The sequence below is a fragment of the Bubalus bubalis genome, chromosome 10, assembly GCF_019923935.1.
Source record: "Bubalus bubalis isolate 160015118507 breed Murrah chromosome 10, NDDB_SH_1, whole genome shotgun sequence".
Lineage (NCBI taxonomy): Eukaryota > Metazoa > Chordata > Mammalia > Artiodactyla > Bovidae > Bubalus > Bubalus bubalis.
In genome coordinates, this window is record NC_059166.1 from 96681393 (window position 1) to 96702734 (window position 21342).

The window sequence follows — 21342 nt, forward strand, 5'->3', positions numbered from 1 at the left end:
TCTAAGGCTCTGAAAGGAGGATGGAAGCCAGAGATGCCCTCTGATCATTAGCAGCTCCTGTAAAACAATGGCCTACAACGGGAGTCCCCAGCCCCTGCTGGGGCCTGTCAGGAACTGGGCCACCAAGGAGGTGTGAGGGTGAGAAGCTTCACCTGCACATAGAGTTGCTCACCATCTCTTGCATTACCGCCTGAGGTCCGCCTTCTGTCAAATCAATGGAGGCATTAGATTCTCCTAGCAGTGTGAACCCCTACTGTGAACCACACAGGCACGTGAGGGATCTAGGTGGTGCACTCCTTATGAGACTATAATCCCTGGTGATCTGAGGGGGTGATGCTAGTGCTAGGCAATGGCTGCAAATACAGATCATTAGCACAATATTGTAATGTACTTGAATCATCCCCAAAACATCCCACACCCCCAGTCCTTGGAAAAATTGCCTTCTAGGAAACCAGTCCCTGGTGCCAAAAAGGATGGGCACCGCTGGCCTCCGGGAAGATCCCTACTGACGCACCTTCGGGGGTAGGGCGGTACACCAGCACTCTTCCCAGGCCAGCCCTTCAAATTTCTTGTGGCAGCAAGAAAGAAGATTCTGCCTTGAACTAGAAACATCGTAACAGTGGTGTACACATGGGAAACAAAAGCTCCACTCTTCTTTAAACAAAGGAAAAGCACATCCACCACCAGGAGAAGAGCCAGATAAACCCAAATAACAGATGGCGCTAATCACTAGAATGCTACACTCAAAACAAACGGGAGTAACAAGAGCAGAGACTCAGAACCACTCAGGATAAAAGGTGCTGCAGACAGAACAGGCAGGACACGGTGAGCCAGGGGGCAAAAAAATGGAATCCACAAAGAGAATCACGGAGGAAAGGGGCTTGCAGGGGATGAGGGTTCTCTGATTCTTCTGATAAGAGTGTAGGTTAAAGGTTATATTTGAAACACTTTTGAAAAAACACCACCTCCATCTTTGATTCTGCTCTCTCAGCATCCACCCGCCCCTGTCAGCTCAGGATGATGGAGAAGTTGACAGCTGGAGTCCTGGAGCCAGACTAGCTCTGTGCACATTTGCTGCAGGACATCAGGTAAGTGACTCCACCACCAGTAGTCCTGGGTTCTTTGCTTAGAAAATATAGATAATAAGAATATCCCTTTTATGTGTTTTTTTTGTGAGGACTGGGGCGGTAAGCTTCCAAAGCATTAAGCACAGAGTCCATCACTCAGGAAGTATTCAGTAAGTGTTAATGTGTCAGTTATTTTTTACTATGGTTTTTATTATCATTAATAATAATATTATTATATTATATATATATATAATATAAATAGTAAGATTTGAGATAATAGGGCATAAACAAGCATTAAAATAAGGGGCAGGAAGAACTAAGTGGTTTTTAGCTTCTTAGAAAACAAAGAGCATAAAAATCTTCACCGAAAGGAAAACCAATTTACCAGAAGTATTAATAGTTCTTTAAGAAAAATCATATATTTAGGTCACTTCTATAAACAGAAACTTCCGTTTGCCTATGTAGTCTGATATAAACAACATATCCAAGTTTAGTATTTTAATATAGGAGCTGTGTCCCTGATGAAAATGATATACCCCCTCCAAAATATCACACTATTTTGAGAAAATAGATGCTTTCTCCTCTTGGCATAGCCAATCACACACCCTCCAAGACCATAGGCTCTGTACTCTCAGCCGAAATGCTGAGGCCCATTTTAAACACTGAAAGTTTCTGCAGCTTGACAAAGCTAATAAAAAGCCTCCTGATTCTACCAACAAATTCATTAGTGAGAAAGCATGCACTTAGAATTCAAGTAACCCGATTGTTATGTAAAATTATTTTCTTAAATCTGATGCATATTTGCATGGGATGAAAGCAACATGTCATATAATTATTATAATTTTTGCAAAGTTAGATTAATTTAAAACAGTGTGATAGGGCTTCACACACATTTTACCTCTTATAAAAGACATTAGAATACGATTAGTATGCAGTACTTCTACCTCAACTGGAAAAGAAAGGAAGCAGTGTGACCAATGGGAATGCGAGTCCCTATTAACAGGCAGACACAGCAGCGGGGCTAATGTGTTGGCATCTCATTTTGGATTTAATTATTGAAATAACATCTCATTTGCTTCAAGGTATTACAATTATCTCCTGTTTTAAATTGAAAAGTATTTCAGAATGAATGCAATTAATGAAGCAAAGGGTTCAAAATGTTCAGAGCAGTGAGCTTTAAAGCAGAACCACCTACATTTTAAACAAATCCCCACTCAAGGAGTGCCTGAGAAATGCATTTCCTTTCATTCCAGCCCCAGTGTATGTGCCCCTGAGTGAGGCAGAACAGTTTTTTCTTGCTGCTATTAAGTAAAAAAATTAGGTACAGATTGATAATAGGCACTGATATGAGCCAAGATCTTTAAAAAAAAAAAGCTCACTTTCAGAAGTTAACACACCAGTTATGAAACATTTGCTTAATTTTTTGTAAGATAAAACTATTTTAAAAATGAGAACAAGTGAAGCTTCAAATCTGACATATATCAAGAGTCAGCCATTATCTTTTCTTTAGTTACTCTTGAAATAATTCAAAATATTTTTTAAAATATTCAGCACAGGTGCCAGTGGTTAAGATCTTTCAAAAGGCAGAACTCTTTCATTAGAAGTATCTTTAGTTTTTGTATTTTAAAAACTTACTGGGAGATGTTCCAAACTTCTGCTAATTTTATGGACTGTACGTGTCCATGAACTGAGCCCTTTAGAAATGTTGGTGGAATGTTTTTCTCTTAGGTGTGCACAACAGGCTAGTGCTCTTGAGGCAGGCTGGGACCGGGGACTGGGGATACTGCAGTGCTGTACCTGGATAAATGTCTCCTGAGTCAACAGAACACAAAGAAACTAAAAGGGACTAAAAATAACTGTGCACCTATGCAGTCCCGGCAAATTATGGGCAACAAGATACAAAACAGTCCAAAAAGAAAAAAATCCATCACTTCTGAAAAGCGGGGACAGAATCAGGGTATTGGGAGTGAAAGCAGGGTACTCTGCATTTGGCCCTGCACTCACCACTGACCCCTGGAAACACTCCTACCCTCACCCTATAAGGAACCCACTCACCTCATTCTAGGGAGAAGGCAAGGGAACCTGCTACTCATTTTTACTGCCCTTCTGCTGGGTGGCTCAGATGGTAAAGAATCCACCTGCAATGCCGGAGGCCTGGGTTCAATCCCTGGGTTGGGAGGACCCCCTGGAACATGGAATGGCTACCCACTCCAGTATTCTTGCCTGGAGAATTCCATGGACAGAGGAGCCAGGGGGCTACAGTCCTTGGGATAGCAAAGAGTCAAACATGACTGAGTGACTTTCACTCACTGCTGCAGCGGGGGTCCCAATAAAAGCTTGCCTGAATTTCTTGTCTGGCCACTTAGCAACTTCTACTGACTGGGTGTTATCACTCTGACCAGGGTGCAAGTGGGGCTGGGGGTCGGGGTCAGAATAATTTCTTACAGATCGTAATATTGCTAGAATTCCTCCTAAAACTAACTCACCCAACTTTATTCTCCCATTTATTAGTTAATACAATTATAATGACTTGATAAATTTATTTTCAATAAGAACAAAGGTTATTTCTTAATAATTTATAAGTATAATTACTTCATCTCATACTTACATGAAATTATATTTTAATCTTTAGCCTATTTGACTGGATTATATTAATTGAACATGTAAACTAGAAACAACTGATATAAGGGTAAATATAAACTCATTTTCAGAGTGTAGTTTTTTATAATAATAAATTATATATACCTGAATATCATCTCTTATAAACATACACACACATATACATACATATACATACATATACACATGCATGCATAAATACACAAATGATTTTACTTCACATTAACAGAAAAATATTTAACCAAAGGAGTTTCTTAAGGCATTTGGATATACAAAACAGATGCAATGCTAGGAAGAAAAATATCTACAGAGCACAATTACTCCAAAAAGATGTAATTTAAACTCTATTTCAGCTTTGTTTCAAGGCTAATGTCAATATAATCCATCAGATGATCAGTTCAAATAGGCTATATAGAAACAAAAAGAGACCTTTTTGTCACGGGTATAGTTATTGTCAGCAAAATCCTTTATTCAAAACAAGCTTAATTATAACTGAATTACTTATGGGTGGATCTATAACAACATGTATGCATTAAAATAATTACATATCTGTGGAATAATAATAATATCGAATAAATATTTATTACATCCCAGGACTTGTTCTCAGAACTTGTATATCTTATCTTATTCCATGACAAACGACATCATTACCCGTATATTCAAAGATGTGGAAATAAGCACACAGAGATGTTAAGTAACTTGCTGAAGGTCACAGAGGTAGTAAGTGGCAGATCCAGGATGTGAACACCCCCAGTCTGGCTCAGAGCACTATCCAAAAGCCCCAGCCACACAGACACACAGACGGACATCTATTCTGTACACACACAGAGCCCCTTCCTTGTTCACAATCAGCATCTCTTTCTCATGGGCTAGGTAAAGCAAAAGTTTAAATCTACCAAATTAAATTGTTTTTCTGCATTAACCACACTGCCGTATCTTTAACTTCAGCCCATTCTTGATATTTTTGAAGTATGTGGTAACTCTCCAATCAGAGGAAAGTTCAAAGTTTAGAAGCTCAGAGATTCAAAATATGCCTATGCTCAGAACACCAAGAACAAGGAAATTATAGTGACTTATGCTAAGTGAGAGTTGGACTATAAAGAAAGCTGAGCACCAGAGAATTGATGCTTTTGAACTGTGGTGTTGGAGAAGACCCTTGAGAGTCCCTTGGACTGCAAGGAGATCCAACCAGTACATCCTAAAGGAGATCAGTCCTGGGTGTTCATTGGAAGGACTGATGTTGAAGCTGAAACTCCAATACTTTGGCTACCTGATTCAAAGAGCTGACTCATTTGAAAAGACCCTGATGCTGGGAAAGACTGAAGGCAGGAGGAGAAGGGGATGACAGAGGATGAGATGGCTGGATAGCATCACCGACTCAATGGACATGGGTTTGGGTAGACTCCGGGAGTTGGTGATGGACAGGGAGGCCTGGTGTGCTGCGGTCCATGGGGTCACAAAGAGTCGGACACGACTGAGAGACTGAACTGAACTGATGCTAAGTGTCTTACATATTTTCTTTCTTTCAACTTTGCAATTACAAATTAGGTTTTACTGTTCACATTTTATTGACAAGAAAATAGCTTTCAAGGCAATGAACAATCGGTCTAAAGGCTTCAGCCAGTCAGAGTATGCCTGATCCGTCTCCACAAACCCCTCCTGTCTCCTGTGTCCTCTTCTCCTTGGCTTTCACTCCAGAGAATGACCTCTATGCCTGGGCTTCCTCGCTGCCTGGCCTCCTGTTGGGTTGGCCAACTAGGGTTATCTACTCTCCACTTAATCTCCCATCCTTACTGGGTCTGAATTCTGGCAGTGGTTGCCTCCTATAAGCCCCAAGCTTCCTGCAATGACCTTCCCTCTGCCTCTCAGGTCTGCAGGTGGTAACAGCTTCCCTTCGGCCAGATGCCTCCAAAACCTCAACTAGACCTCGACTTTTAGACTTCCATGTCCATGTCTGTGTTGTCCATTGTAGCAAAAATTCTGCTAAGTCACTTTACAGAGAATTTCCCATCCTCAGTATCGGATCACCTCGATATCTGACCAAGTTCCTCATCCTTAGATCCCCTAGGTGATACCTGATCACTCAAACCCACCTTCAGCAAAAATCTTGTTGGGTCAGTTGAGTCAAACATTCTCCTTCCTCCACTTAGTAATTTTACATCGACTGACCCCACCCTGGTCAATAAATCTCCACTGTCCATGCTGTATTCAGAGTTAAATCCAGCTTTGTTCTCAGGACTCTCTTCCTCTATTTCAATAGTTCCTGAATAAAAGCTGGTTTTGCTGCCATAAGTATTGTCCAGTTTTTTTCCCTTTAATACTAGTTAGTCCCTGAGTGAGCACTTCCCATCTCAGGTTGGTCAACTCAACCCTTTCCACCTCTAAATGACCCCTTCCTTAAACTTTCTTCCATGAAAACTTCACGTATGCATCTGCTTCCTGGAAGACTCAGAGAGATGTAGAGTCATATACCCAGACTCCACCATGGCTCTTCAAATAAACACGCACGTTATGGAGAAAGAAAGAGGAAGACCCTGATATTAGTTTTCTCTCTTTTGAGACCACTGCAATGCTGCTTGACATCAAAATGACCCTGGAGAAGAGGGAGGCTTCAGAGGGTAAGTCAGCCCTCTGGAATATGAGAGAGCATTCCAATTCACTGAGCACTTACTGTGTTCAGAGGGCTGGAAACAGTGCCCAATGAGCCATGCATAAAACAATACCTGCCCAAATCAGGCTTAGGTTCTAGTGCAGAAAATACAGGAGTCAACATGGAAGTAAGCACTACAGGGTACTTACTTGGGAGGAAAAAAAACACAGATGAGCCACAGTTTCCTTCAGGGACAAGGAGACAGACCAAGAAAAAGTGACTCTAAGCTGGTACCACAGAACAAAGTAAGCACATTCCAGATAAAGGGAACCAGAGAAAAAGATCCATGATCTGTTCCAGCCACAACATTTCAAAAATATAGCCCAGTAACTATTTTTAAATGTATTTGTGATCTCAAAAATAATTTCCAATAATGATAAATACATGTAAAAGATATTCTGCGATATCACTAAATTACTAAGAAGATGTTACAGCTTTCAGTGACTGGTTTTTATTTTTTTTCATTTAAATTCAAGACAAAAGTATACTTCTTGTTACAGGATTTTATTTTTTAATGGAATTTAAAACTTTCACTTTTAAAAGGAGCCCTTTGCCCCAAAGGGAGGCTTCCACACGGCAAAATATTTTTACCAAATCAAAGCATAAATATATACAGTTGAGGATTGTCAATTAACTGAACATTCTGAGACTTTGGTTGTTTGCTTCTTTGTTATCTAAAGCAAACCTATATACTCTGCTTCTCTATTTGGACTGCCCTTGAAGAGAAAGAATTTTGGTTCTCATGAATTTAGCCAAGATGCAAAAATGTCAGATCATTGTGAGATGGGTCTATAAACTGCGACCTCAATAGACTTATATAATCTAAAAATTATTGACGGAAATATTTTCTAAAAAGAGTGAAAAGCTTTAAAGTAGGTGAATTCAAATTTGTTTCTGTTAAAAATAGCTGCTTCGTAGAGCATGCTGTTCTCATCTTAACTTTTAATGAACTCTTGAAAGCTCACTTGAGAATGATAATCAGGTTAGCATTATTCTCTAAATGCCCCAAATTTAAAAACAGAGCAAAATTTTTACAACAACAAAGATATATGATACATGAGGTTAATAAGCCTTGTTACTTGATGCCATACTTACCTCAGTATTCCAGGGGTATCTTTCTTATATTTTATTTAAAAAAAAAATTTGGGACTACCTGTAAATTAAATGCAGACAAATAGAAAACAGTATGGCGAGTCCTCAAAAAATTAAACAGAACTACAATTTTCCTCTAATTTTTAAACTCTCTGTAGTGTGTGCTCATCACCTTCATTTTTATATCTTAATTTTTTTACTATAAAACTAATACATTGTAAAATGTACCACATGCATATTATAAAATATTTCAAGAATTCAAGCAACTATAAAACATTTCATTTAGAAAACTGAGGACTGATATTTTAAAACTTAAAAAAAAAAAAAAAAACAAAGCTACCTTACAATCCAGCAATACCACTTCTGGGTATATAACCAAATGGGATGAAAACAGGTTAGTGAAAAGATATTTGTACTTCCATGTTCATGCAGCATCATTCACAACAGTCAAACATGGAAACAACCCAAGTGTCCACCAGCAGATGAATGGATAAAAAGGTCCTCAGTTATAGCCATAATTGCTCTGAGAAATTATGTGAAGTGAATAATAATGTTAATTTCTTACATATCAATTATGAATCTGGCCTTTTTGAATATATGATGATGCTCCCAAAATTTCAAAGTTACAGTTATTTGAAGTCCTACAAAACAGTGGTAGTGTATAAAAAAGACTGTTTAAATTGTATTTAAGCATGTTTTTCTTATTAACTTTTAGCTAATTAGGGGCATTACTGGTGACTCAGACAGTACAGAATTCGCCTGCAACGCAGGACACCTGGGTTCAATCCCTGGGCCGGGAAGACTCCCTGGAGAAGGGAATGGTAACCCACTCCAGTATTCTTGCCTGGAGAGTCCCATGGGCAGAGGAGCCTAGTGGGCTACAGTCCATGGGGTTGCAAAGAGTTGGACATGACTAAGTGACTAACACTTTTGCTTTTCTTCCAGGAGAACAAAATATTGATTATGAACCATAAATCACTGATTCTGAGTGTCAAAACTGACCTCGTTTGGAATCTACAAAATTTGACTTTTTTCTATAATTTTATCATGAACTTTTCAAACATACAGCAAATTTGAAAGATTTTTCCAGTAAACAGCTGCAGCTGTACCTTAACTCTACCATTACTACACTTGCTTGATTAATATCACGTCCTATCAATCTTTCCCAACAACTATCAAACCATATCATTTTTATGCCTTTTAAAATAAACTGAAAATATCAAATTATAAACATAATGGTTTATTGTGTGTGTGTATGTATGCTCAGTTGTGTCTGACTCTTTGCCATCCCGGGAACTAGCCTATCAGACTCCTCTGTCCATGGGATTTTCTAGGCAAGAATACTGGAATGGGTTGTCATTTCCTTCTCCAGGGGATCTTCCCTATCCAGGGATTATAACTGCATCTCCTACATTGGCAGGTGGGTTCTTTACCACTGAAACACCTAGGAATCCCCAATAATGATTTTTTTACATTTATTCAATCCTTTGAATTATTTTTAAAATCCATGTTTTACTAGAAGGCACTTTCAATAATACTGCTACAAGTTCAACTTTACATATTTTTAAAAAATCATCTATTCTAAGTACTCTGTGAAATAATGGTCAAAAGGACACAAATGGTATGCCAGTTCTAACTACACATAAATGTACCCAGAATTCTGACATATTTTATATTTCAGCCAAGTGCATCAGACAATTTCCAAAACAGAAACACTGTTAGGAAAACAGAAACCACTCTAAGTGGTTCCAAAAGACGAAAATATTAACATGAGAAATTTATGATATTAATACTTTTACCTTGGCTGATTAGCTAGAGTCTCTCAGCTTCATACACATTAATGGGTTGGAAATATTAAAGGACTCTTAATACTGAACTCTAAAGAAGCTCATCAGTGTTCCCTTTTGGCCCTCAGGTCCCTCCCTAGCCCATTCCTGTGCTAGGCTGGGTTGTGGGGGGCAGTGGTGGAAGGATTGAGTATCCCCACAACAGGCTGCCTCTCAACAAGCAATTCTTTAAGAAGTTTAAAAATAATTGGATGAATCAAGTAAATGTACTCAGAGACTTATATATAAAGTACAATATGCAGATTGAAAGACAACTTACAGCTGCTTACAAACCAGAATCAATCCTCCCCAGCCTCTTTTGTTTCTTCCAGTTTGGAACAAAATTAACACAAACTAAAAACCTGGGCTGGATGGCATCACCGACTCAATGGACAAGAGTTTGGGTGAACTCTGGGAGTTGGTGATGGACAGGGAGGCCTGGCGTGCTGCAATTCATGGGGTCGCAAAGAGTCGGACACGACTGAGCAACTGAACTGAACTGAAAAACCTCAAGTGTGTAGGAAGACCATCTCTATCTTTAAAGAATGACTAGGACAACGGGTGAAAGTGGAACAGGTGAATTTTCTTGGTGTCATGTGTCTGTGGCATTTGATCTGGGAAACTTATGATTTCCCCCTTTTTTTTTTTTTTTTTTTTTTTTGAGGCAGAACAATAATGAACAGCCAATTTAAGTGGCTTTTACAGCACAGAAAAAAAATGAGTTGCCAATCAAGAACTCAGAACCAAGATGTGGTTAAAAGAGAGAGAAAAGTGAAAGTGAAAGTCACTCAGTCATGTGGGACACTTTGCAACACCATGGACTGTACTGGAATTCCAGTCCATGGCATTCTCCAGGACAGAAAACTGGGGTGGGTAGCCTTTTCCCTTCACCAAGGTATCTTCCCAACCCAGGGATCAAACCCAGGTGTGCCACATTGCAGGAGGATTAGCGGAGCCACAAGGGAAGCCCCTCCGAAGCCATAATTTACATAAATAGATACATCAGTCTAAAATTAGCCTGAAGTGTCTGCAAATTGTACAGCATTAATTCAAAGAATAAGTTTCCCCAGCTGTATTAAATAGGGAAGAGCTTGTGTCCATTCATATTATGGAACTCGATTCTTCAGTATTTGTGGTCCAAAATACATAGTGTGTAAGGAAACTATTTCATTATAGGTAAATCTTTTCTTTTAAAACAATATTGTTAATATTAATTTGTTCTTCTGGAGGGAAAAAAACTACAGAATAGTTAGAGATTTCTACGTTGAACTGCACTAGACAGGCATAAAAATCACCTGCGAAGCTTAGCACAAATTATATATGTGCCCAGATCTACTCCTATGCCTGTGTCCATCTTGCTGCTTTGTTTTACCAGAGTCACAAAGGCTGATGACATCATCGTATCCTCCACGGACCTTTCCCTAATCCACAGACTGGAATAAATACCAATGCTATTTGCTTTCCTATCAGCCTCTCTCTCCAGTATACTTTTATGCCATTATTAATAACCACATTCTCTCTGGTTAATTAAAATGAAACAGCAATTTTATGAAATTTACCTGTGTCAACATACATGTAAAAATGATATTGCACCAAAAATAATAGTATTAATTTTTAGGTTTAAGTACTGAAAGCTGTATTCTTCTTAACATAAAATCATGGTTGGACATTTTGATCTCAGGCTTGATCCATCCCATGCTCAGTCCCTCACAGTGTATCTTCATAGGATTCTTTACATCATCTGAAGCCTTTTTATTATTCTCCCACTGACTAAGCTGACAGGTGATAATTCTCCAAAATAAGAAGCACCATACTATGATGGCACCGATTTACAGGAGAATGAGCTGTCCTTTAATTAATCAAAACAATCTGGGGCTTTCTAGACTTACTTTAAAGCTCAAGTAAAGTTAACTACATTTTGGCTAAATGTGCTTTATATCAATCTTCTATAATGTACAAATTAATGGCTAATTTTCTCAACAAAGGGACTATACACTTTATGATCTCTAAAACTGTTTAATGTTCAACTCTTTGGAGCCAGACTGGAAATTGTCCCTTAATTACTTATAATCATTAGGACTAAAATTACATGTTTATGATTCAGAATTTTTCATGTAATGTCAAACATTTGACTCTCAACATTTGAAACATTTTAAAATGAAGCTCAGGAGATTTGCTTTTTGTCACAACAATAAGATATCAAATTCCAGGAGCTTCTTTATCCTATTTCATTAATTCAGTTGTGGTTTGTGCTTTACTTTTAAATGAGGTGGTAAAAATTTCATAACTTTCACTTTCAGATTTTCTTTTTTTAGGATATAAAAGTGACAAAAGTCAATCTTCAAAAATATAGCAAAGTATAAAAAATTTCAAACCTCAAATTCAGAGATTGCATTATTAATATCATTGTATATGTCCTTTTTCTAATGCAGGAAAAACTTTTTACTTTGAATTTCAAAAACAGCTGATTTCACAGTGACACAATAATCTGTGAAAAAAAAAACAAAAACAAACATGCTTTCTCTAAAGAGAAAATGATAAATTTAGAAGTTCCCTTTGAGTATTGGGTTGCTCAAGAAGTTCATTCAGGCTTTTCCATACAATGTTGCAGAACCCAACATTAAAACTCAAGCTTGGCTAATTCAGATCATGAAAGGTTACTATAAACCACTGACAACAGAATTTCAGAGAAGTTCTACCCAGGTAGGAAGATGAAGAGAAAGCCTCCAGAGGAGAAGAGGAGATTCAGATAAACAGACCCCATCAATTGACTACCACTTTGATCTCAGCCAGATATCGTAAGGGCTGAGAGAAGCCACAACAGGAATTCCAGAGGTCTAGACACCAATGAGGTTCGTGACATTGTACAGGAGACAGGGATCGAGACCATCGCCCTGGAAAAGAAATGCAAAAAAGCAAAATGGCTGTCTGGGGAGGCCTTACAAATAGCTGTGAGAAGAAGAGAAGCGAAAAGCAAAGGAGAAAAGGAAAGATATAAGCATCTGAATGCAGAGTTCCAAAGAATAGTAAGAAGAGGTAAGAAAGCCTTACTCAGTGATCAATGCAAAGAAATAGAGGAAAACAACAGAATGGGAAAGACTAGAGATCTCTTCAAGAAGATTAGAGATACCAAGGGAACATGTCATGCAAAGATGGGCTCGATAAAGGACAGAAATGGTATGGACCTAACAGAAGCAGAAGATATTAAGAAGAGGTGGCAAGAATACACAGAAGAACTGTATAAAAAAGATCTTCATGACCAAGATAATCACGATGATGTGATCACTGACCTAGAGCCAGCGTGAAGTGAGTGGGCCTTAGAAAGCATCACTACGAACAAAGCTAGTGGAAGTGATGGAATTCCAGTGGAGCTATTTCAAATCCTGAAAGATGAGGCTGTGAAAATGCTGCACTCAATATGCCAGCAAATTTGGAAAACTCAGCAGTGGCCACAGGACTGGAAAACGTCAGTTTTCATTCCGATCCCAAAGAAAGGCAATGCCAAAGAATGCTCAAACTACCACCCAACTGCGCTCATCTCACACGCTAGTAAAGTAATGCTCAAAATTCTCCAAGACAGGCTTCAGCAATACGTGAACCGTGAACTTCCTGATGTTCAAGCTGGTTTTAGAAAAGGCAGAGGAACCAGAGATCAAATTGCCAGCATCCTCTGGATCATCAAAAAAGCAAGAGAGTTCCAGAAAAACATCTATTTCTGCTTTATTGACTATGCCAAAGCCTTTGACTGTGTGGATCACAATAAACTGTGGACAATTCAGAAAGAGATGGGAATACCAGACCACCTGACCTGCCTCTTGAGAAACCTATATGCAGGTCAGGAAGCAAAAGTTAGAACTGGACATGGAACAACAGACTGGTTCCAAATAGGAAAAGGACTACATCAAGGCTGTATATTATCACCCTGCTTATTTAACTTATATGCAGAGTACATCATGAGAAACGCTGGACTGGAAGAAGCACAAGCTGGAATCAAGATTGCCAGGAGAAATATCAATAACCTCAGATATGCAGATGACACCACCCTTATGGCAGAAAGTGAAGAGGAACTAAAAAGCCTCTTGATGAAAGTGAAAGAGGAGAGTGAAAAAGTTGGCTTAAAGCTCAACACTTAGCAAACGAAGATCATGGCATCTGGTCCCATCACTTCATGGGAAATAGATGGGGAAACAGTGTCAGACTTTATTTTTGGGGGCTCCAAAATCATTGCAGATGGTGACTGCAGCCATGAAATTAAAAGACACTTACTCCTTGGAAGGAAAGTTATGTCCAACCTAGATAGCATATTCAAAAACAGAGACATTACTTTGCCAACAAAGGTCTGTCTAGTCAAGGCTATGGTTTTTCCAGTGGTCATGTATGGATGTGAGAGTTGGACTGTGAAGAAGGCTGAGCGCCAAAGAATTGATGCTTTTGAACTGTGGTGTTGGAGAAGACTCTTGAGAGTCCCTTGGACTGCAAGGAGATCCAACCAGTCCATTCTGAAGGAGATCAGCCCTGGGATTTCTTTGGAAGGAATGATGCTATAGCTGAAACTCCAGAACTTTGGCCACCTCATGTGAAGAGTTGACTCATTGGAAAAGACTCTGATGCTAGGAGGAATTGGGGGCAGGAGGAGAAGGGGACAGCAGAGGATGAGATGGCTGGATGGCATCACTGACTCGATGGACGTGAGTCTGAGTGAACTCCAGGAGTTGGTGATGGACAGGGAGGCCTAGCGTGCTGCAATTCATGGGGCCGCAAAGAGTCCGACAGGACTGAGCGACTGAACTGAGACATCAAGAACACCTGAGCCAGAGGCTCCTCCCACCGCATTTAATGTGCTACAGGCTGTTTTTTGCTTCTATAGGATCCAAAACTCTGGGAAATGATGCAGAGACTATTTGGACTCTCAGAGATCTTCACTGATGCCGACCAAGACACCAGCAGTCTGATCCCCTCAGACTAGCAGAGGTGACCAACAGTGAGAGGCACCAAGAACAGACTGGGAGTCCCAGCTGCTGTGGACTTTGGCAGTGGGGGGTAAGCCGTGCCCAGACACCAGACCTCTCCAGTCCCAGTGTCTAGGAGACCAAGAGACACAGAGATTGCATGCAATCCAGGGGACCCGTTCCCATCCCAAGAACACCTATCTGTAGGCTTTCTTTCACATCCCGATACCTTCTTGGAAAATAAAGGAAAGGAGTCTCATGAAAGATGGGGAATTTAGTCAGAAGAGATCTTTCACTGAAAGTTTAGGTTTGTTCCCATCTGCTCCCCCTCCCAGCCGCCTGCACCCATCAGTGACAGAGGAGCACAAGGAGTATCTACTGAGAAAGAGGGACAAAGTTTTCTTGCAAGCAGTCTCAGCCACAATGAGTCAAATTCATATCTGACATGCCATATAGCACTTCCCAGACATGATTTTAGGACTGCAAGATATTTAGGAATATAGTCATTTCTTTAAAAGCTTTGTCATTTCTCCACATTCCAGCAGTTGCCTCTGCTAGACACTGGCCACATGTGGCAATTTACCTGTAAATTAAAACCAAGCAGAATTAAAACTTCAGTTTCTGAGTCACACTGAGCACACTTCAAGCGACCAACAGGCACAGGTAGCCAGGGGCTGCCATACTGAATGGCTCAGATAGAGGATCATCACAGCACATCGAATGGATAGCACCACAACAGACTATGAAATTAAAAGAGGCTTACTCCTTGGAAGGAAACTTATGACCAACCTCGACGGCATATTAAAAAGCAGATACATTACTTTGCCAACAAAGGTCCATCTAGTCAAGGCTATGGTTTTTCCAGTGGTCATGTATGGATGTGACAGTTGGACTATAAAGAAACCTGAGTGTAGAAGAATTGATGCTTTTGAACTATGGTGTTGGAGAAGACTCTTGAGAGTCCCTTGGACTGCAGGGAGATCCAACCAGTCCATCCTAAAGGAGATCAGTCCTGGGTGTTCTTTGGAAGGACTGATGCTGAAGCTGAAACTCCAATACTTTGGCCACCTGATGGGAAGAGCTGACTCATTTGAAAAGACCCTGAAGCTTGGAAAGATTGAGGGTGGGAAGAGAAGGGGATGATAGAGGATGAGATGGTTGGATGGCATCACCAACTCAATGGACAAGAGTTTGGGTGGACTCTGGGAGTTGGTGATGGACAGGGAGGTCTGGCGTACTGCAGCCCATGAGGTCGCAAAGAGTTGGACATAACTGAGTGACTGAACTGAACTGAACAACAGACTATACTATGCCTGCTGCCTGATAGCAGGAGATGGAAAATAACCCAACATAGAAAAGAAGTATTCCTGATTTTAATTTTTGAAAGTTTAAACACATGAGCACATAGAAGTCTCAGATGTACCCACAACATTGAGGAGAAGAGAGCTTAATGAGACTGATGTGTTCTCTAAAGACCGAAACCATGGTCTGGGGAGGGAGAGGATTCCAATTCAGGGATCCCGAGATGCAGCAGAAGTAGGCAATTGCTGGGATTTTGAAAAGCACAAAGGCTGTACTTCCTTTCCCTGATGTAGCTTGGGAGCAGTCAAATGACTGCCAACTATGAAAAGGGAGAGGGCACCAGACCTGAAGAGGCTGATCTGACACAAACACAGCACGTCCCTGAGGTTATCTATGGGAAACATAATCGGGGGCCATATGGCGTGACGGCCATCTCAGCAGACCTCTGTGTACGCAGGCAGAGGACCGAAAACAAGACAGATAAGCTCCCACACACATCTTCCCTCCACCCCACTTCCATAACAATATCTTAACACCAGTTACCTCAAACTTGGATAAATCTCAGGGAGCTGAGAGGCAAGGATTGGATCAGAAAGTCACTGAAGTTGGGTTTCTGCCATTCTAATTGATGGTGATTCCAAATGGGTCTATATGTCTTACCACCCAAGTTGAGAAATGATACTCATACCCTTCATACTTCCTTACAAATAGGGTTTAATACGTCAATTCACCAGGCCCCTGGCATTATGCCTTGCCCAAAAAAAAAAAAAAAAAGGCCATTTTGTCAACAGTGCCAAATTCACAAATGATACTTTTGAATGCTTTCCAAATTTGGGGGTAGGTGCCATGTGTTCCTGGTGATTAATGTGCACCTAATTTGTCGATTAGTATAGAACATCCAGTCCTGCTGATATCATAAGTTCAGGATGAAAAAAAATTATTTTAGCAGTTCACAGGCACAAATATACATGAAAATAAAAAAACCAATGTACATAATTGGAAAAAACACTAAAGAATAGAGGGTATCGTGCATTACTTAATTTTACTCAAATCCAAAACTGTTGCTAAGGAATCAGGAGTGACTGTGCTATGTTCTAGTTAACTGATTAATATTATAAAATATGGAAGATTCTAGCACTGTCTTTTCAATAATTTCTTAAATGTTGAAGACTATCCATAAAATACTGCAATGTTCTTTTCACGAGACTCATGACATACGGGGTATGTTTCGATAGATGGCCAAATCCCAAGCCTGGTAATTCATTTCATTTACTCTCTGTGTTACACAATTCATTTTCATAAGCTGAAGCCCTAGAGTTGGAATTATAGGGACATATGAGGAAAAATGCGGTCAATGAACTATATCACCCATTAAACTCACAACAGAGTGGAGATTTTTATTAAGAAAAATCTGATCTACAGCAATTTCCCACTATTATTTCCTTCCTTAAACTCAGTTACCTTTAAAATTGAACATGCTGTCTGTTTGCAGCTTCTAAATTTCCTTGAATTGATTCCATGAAGCTGAGCAGTCACAGAACCAACCAACAGCTTTTTTTTTTCTGTATGTGGTTTTAGATATGTCATCTCAAGAGCCCTTTTGAAAACATTATTTCATTGTTGACATTTTTAAGGAGGGAACGCTCTCTGCACGAGTAGCCTCCACTTTCATTTCGCTTTACAGCCCCCTTTGCAGTAAGGAAAATCATTTTCTAAAATCTCAAAGGAGGAGTGAGAGTGAAAAGGCAAACTTTTTAAAACAATGATATTGAGTTTCAAAATTCTATCAATTTCAAATTCTAGTAACACATAGAGCAATGAAATGTCTGATAAATTCCAACAGATATATTGGTCTCAAAAAACCATCGCAAAATATCCCTAAGGTTTCCCTTGCTAGTTTGATTTCAACATTAGTTAAGGATCATTGCTGATGAATGTGTGTTTCATGGGCTTTTGGGTAGCTACAGCACAACTTTAACCTCTGGCATATTTCAGGTATTTTCTAACCAGAAACGGTATAACATCTGGAACATTTCAATGTAGTTCCTAACTTCTTAAAAAAAAAAAAAAAAAGCACTTGAGAAGTTTAGTAGCATAAACAGCATTTGAGAAGCATGGATCACATTTTTTCAATATCCAAGCTTTCAGTAGTACTCTTCTTTGCCTTTTTTTTTTCCCTCTGCAATTTTAAATGTGGAAGAAAGCAGATTTCATTACTCTAAACACAAAATTAACATTCTAGGGAATAATCAAAGTAGTTATTCCATATGTAAACAGCATTTTAAATGACATCAAAGTTAATGGACTCTAAAAAAAACTGATTTCAAGAGATTTTGCATAGTTACTTGAAACATTAGGAAATGTTTACCCTATTTTAAGTTTCCTAGGGAATATATTTGAAATTATTCTAGGAATAAATATTAAAATCCTCTTTCTTTCATAATTATAGTGTGGTGTAAATATTGGAATACATCATAGATTTAGTATATATGAGTGTGTACATACACAGGTGTGTAATTGTGTACATACAGCAATTTTCTGTCAATCCTCTATGCTATCATTTGTGCATTAAGATCTAGCTTCTTTCATTGAATTCATTAGTATCTGTTAGAAAAAGATACTGCATTTGAAATTTGTAAGCAATCCAGATATGTGTTTTAAATGAGGGCGAAATTTACTTAGATATTTATAAATTCTGGTCCTTTTAATTAAGGCCTAGGATAGTACTCACTCTCAGACATAGAAATTGGCATTTTAATAAATGCTTGCTATTATTATTTCCTGTTAACATTAGACCCCATTATAGCTCTCCATGTGCTGAAATAATCTGTAATTTAAAATATGTACTTATGAATTTATTAATGACATGAAATATGAATTTAATAAAATTATATTAATGTCTTTCCAATGACTGCCATCATACCTAATACAGCTGAATATGAAAGTAACAAAGAATTGATGCTTTTCAAATCTGTTACACTTGGGTGGGTGCATATTTAATACATTAAATTTAAATACATGGTCTTCAGCCTGGGAAGTCCACTAACTGAGATAGTTGGAGGTAACGAAATTTCCACCAGTGTATATAAGCTTCTGAGACTCACAGACACATAAATTTTAAAATTTTCCCTAGAGGAATAAACCTCAGACACTGAATATTCATCTATCAATTGACCAAATTCAAGTTCCTTGCTCTGAGGCTCTGGAAGGTTCCTGCAGCTGTGCCTTAGGTGCCTGCAAAGTCAGCAGCTATTTTCAGAGAGAAGACAGCAAACATGATGAGAAAACCACCACAGTGACTACCACGCTTCAGGCAGGATTTAAGAAAAACAGTCCTGTCCTCTATACAACACATTCCATTTTAAGATCCATTGAAGTATTCAACAGATACCCCTACAACTAAGATGGGCACATGATTACATCTAAACCTATGAGTATTTTAATCTACTTTGTCCTAAAGTCTACGGCAATAATAAATGAATGAAAATCAGTGAAAAGAATTTTTGGCAAATATGTATCAAGACCTTAAAAGATGTAAAATAATGTGGCATTTTTAAAGCACCTACTTGTCTAGAAAAAAATATTCTCTTCATTTCATAAAATGATTATTGCTAGTCTTTTTTAATTGTTTGAATAATTTATTCCTTTCGTTAAGAAAAGTATAACCCAGAGGTGGAGATTAAGATGGTGAACAGAAGGACGTGGAGGTTATCTCCTAAAAATACTCAAAAATACATCTACGTGTGGAACAACTCTCACAGAATACCCACTGAATGCTGGCAGATCTCATACACTCAATGCTGCAAGAAAGATCACCACGTAACCAAGTAGGATGAAAGAAAAAAGTAAAATAAAGCATAACCCAGAGTGGCTTCTTTACGAAATGAATAGGAAAACAGACAGAAAATAATCAAACATGGTGAAAATATTAAAGAAGGGAACTGTCATATTTGAGGTGCCCATTGTATGCTACATACCAAATAGAATTATCAATAGTTTAATCTGTGTAAAGGTATTTATTCCTACACAAGGGAGTTCCTATCCAAGCGCATAATATTAAAGATAGGCTTGGGGATCAAACTCAATCTCAGAAAACCAGTCAAGTGAATCAAATTGAAGCTTTTCTAAATCAAAGATCTACATTCATCCATAACCCCAAGTGAACCAATGATTTAACATTATTCAGAGGTTAGAAATGCAAACTTTTCTTCTAAGTTTTTCTATATATTTAAAACATAAAGGAATTTGATTTTGTTTATGGAAAGCATAGCAGTGGGCAGAAACATTCATTCTGATGGCAGCAAACCTATTATTATGTCACCCAAAAAGGAGTCCTTTCAAGATTTAAATTTTTAGAGGAGGAAACTTGTAGCCCCTAAATATATGTTAAGCTATGTTTCCATGCTTCAAAAACACACAAACAAAGGGGCATTATAATATCTCCAAACCTTTCGGGGACAAACCTCCCACACACACACCAGAATTGCAGTTAGCCCCACACACTGCTCCCAGCAGCTCAGTAGCACATAAAGGCTAAGATTTGCACCCACACTAATTATTCACTTCTCAGATTGCACTATCCAGGAACTCAGGGAGGAAAGGCAAGGCCGCCTCTCCCTGGCTGAGAAGGGTGTTTCAGTCACACCCACGAAAGCCTATCCTCATCAACACACTGGATGAGGACTCAGGAGTGATCTCTAGGAAGTCGATGGTGCAGGTCAGACCCTCAGTCATGTCCGACCATTTGCAATGCTATGGACTGTAGCCCACCAGGTTCCTCTGTCCATGGAATTTTCCAGGCAAGAATACTGGAGTGGATTGCCATTTCCTCCTCCAGGGATATTCCCCACCCAGAGATCAAACATGCATCTCTAGCATCTCCTGCATTGGCAAAAGGATTCTTTACCACTGCGCCACCTGGAAAGCTGATAGTGCAGGAGCTGTAAGTATAAGGACCAGGAATGTCAAAGGACATGAGAAGAGGCCATCAAAATGCTGTCTGAAGGCTGGCCAGGATGTCAGGGGTCTGTGTTTGCACGAGGATTCATTGTGTGCTTAAAATATAATTCACTGCCCTTTGATAAATATGCATTCTTCACAAACATGTTTAGTAATAAATCCCTCAATATTGCATGATTGTATGACTTCATATTATAACCGAGCAGGCCCCTATGGGCCTTCCCAGGACAGACGTCTCCCCACATGTCCTCTGCCTGCAGAAGAGCTGAAGTCTCCCGGGCCCCACCTGAGTCACAAAGTCTTGCCTCCATACTTAATGACTGAAAGGATGTGAACAGGTAGTGAACAAGAGTAGCAGTCAGATCAGGAGAATAAATAACAATGCAAACAGGCTATCAGCCAAATGCAGTCACAGAATCTTTGGTTCCTCCGTGAAGTACACAGATAACAGTATGTGATGTACATTTCTTTGGTTGTCTTATAGATGCTAAAACCTCACCCAGTGGAAGAAGTTAACTACTTGACCACGAGCACGTAGCCCCCAGACTTACTGGAGCCTGATGTTAACCCCTGTGACATCACCCTGTTACCTCACCATCAACCAGTCAGAAAACTGTGCATAGCTGATCACATACCCTGCAACCAGCCTCCTTCAACTGGCCTGTAAACATGCTTTGGCGAAACCCCATCAGAGAGTTTGGATTTTTTGAGCAATAGGTACCCCACGGAGAAGACAATGGCACCCCACTCCAGTACTCTTGCCTGGAAAATCCCATGGATGGAGGAGCCTGGTGGGCTGCAGTCCATGGGGTCACTAAGAGTCGGACACGACTGAGCAACTTCACTTTCACTTTTCACTTTCATGCCTTGGAGAAGGA

The 21342-nt window shown here is 39.4% G+C and overlaps 1 protein-coding gene and 1 long non-coding RNA gene across 4 annotated transcripts in view; one reads left to right on the forward strand and one right to left on the reverse strand.

The window, feature by feature from the left end:
* Window positions 1-21342, reverse strand: part of ADGRB3 (adhesion G protein-coupled receptor B3) — an 884190-nt gene that overhangs the window by 796496 nt on the left and 66352 nt on the right. The window lies entirely within an intron of this gene.
* Window positions 688-21083, forward strand: LOC102411933. Its single transcript, XR_006542512.1, has 3 exons — window positions 688-825; window positions 992-1088; window positions 20949-21083. It is a non-coding gene; the product is annotated as an uncharacterized LOC102411933 (long non-coding RNA).